This window comes from Chrysochloris asiatica, unplaced genomic scaffold (genome assembly GCF_000296735.1).
Source record: "Chrysochloris asiatica unplaced genomic scaffold, ChrAsi1.0 scaffold00036, whole genome shotgun sequence".
Lineage (NCBI taxonomy): Eukaryota > Metazoa > Chordata > Mammalia > Afrosoricida > Chrysochloridae > Chrysochloris > Chrysochloris asiatica.
In genome coordinates this window covers 16,395,349-16,396,875 of record NW_006408554.1, presented here as the reverse complement: position 1 = coordinate 16,396,875, position 1,527 = coordinate 16,395,349, and positions in this window count along the sequence as shown.

Genomic DNA, 1,527 nt, shown 5'->3' with positions numbered 1-1,527 from the left:
CCTGGAATGTAAGGTTAACTACTCCCCCTTTTTTGTTACACAATTTCTACCTTTACAGTTATGATAATCACAATTAGTCATGGTGACAATTACTCACTATTGAATCAAATGAATCCTATCCCTATCTCCTTTCACCAGACCCATCTTGACAAGATGAAAACTGTTCAGTGAGGATTCTACCTTCTCCAGCACACTCTGAAACTAAACTCCTTTTTGAAAACTTGTAAGCCAGTCACTTCATGCCTTTATAGGCTCCACCTCACCCCCACACCAATTTGAGATAGCCAGTGTCAATAGAGGGGATAAGTTTGATCGTCAATGTGAAGACTAAAAACCCATCGGTTTTTGAGCTTCTTCATTCATACGTCTATCTCAAGTATCTACTATTATTCATCTAGCTACTTAAGGCTGGTCTGTATGTCCTTTAAAGTGGGACTGTCACAACTCAGAAAGTTCTGGATGGGGCTCAGGATTCCACCTAAGGGCCTATACCCTACAAGGGACCTGCAAGAAGCCTATTCCACTGGGCAAGTTCAAGAACCCCTTGTAGGCATTCCAATCAGTTATAGGCTGAAGATGGGCTTATAAGCTTTCGGTAATCATGTTTCCCAATAAGATTATTTTCAAGTGTCTATTTTATAATAGTAGGCGAGGGAAACCAATATCCATAAGATACGTAAGCATCTTAACATTATTTCCCTTCTTTTACCCATTCAGACTGTGCCTCTATCCTTGTTGTTCTAAGGTTGAGCATACTATTTTCACTATTTACATCTGTTCCATTTAGACCATGAAAACTTAAATAAGGGTTCCCCTATCTATTTTGTTCTTTCACTCCCCCCGCCCCTTTTCTGTATTGCCCTCCCATTCCTTGTATATTGCATACCCCAACACCCAACTATTATGTGACATCCTTTAACCTGTGCTCTATAGTCTCCTCCCTTCCACCCCTGGTAACTAACAAAGAATTCTTTTTTTTTTTTTTTCAGTATGGTTATCTTTTCTTAAGCTGTTACAATAATGATCTTATGCAATATTTGCCCTATTGTGACTAAGTTCACTCAGCATAATATCATCAAGGCTCATCCATGTTATGGGGAGGTTTGCAGCTTCCTTGTCATTCTTCAAGGTAGCACAGTATTCCATTGTGTGTATGTACCAAAGTTTATTTATCCATTCTTCCATTGTTGGGCTCTTGGGCTGTCTCCATCTTTTTGCTATTGTGAGTAATACTATGATAAACTTTAGTAATTTGGTTTATAATTCTTGTGGATATATACCAAGTAGAGGAATTGTTGGATCACATGGTATTTCTATTTCTGACTTTCTGAGGAAGTGCCATACCATTTCCCAGAGCAGCTCAACCATTTTACATTCCCATCAACTATGTTGGAGGGTCCCAGTCTCTTCACACCCTCGCCAGCATTTATTGTCTACTATGCTGTTACAGTTGGTGTGAGATGATACCTCATTATTGGTTTGATTTGCATCTCTCTAATGGCTAGTGCTTTGATTTGCAGCTCTCAA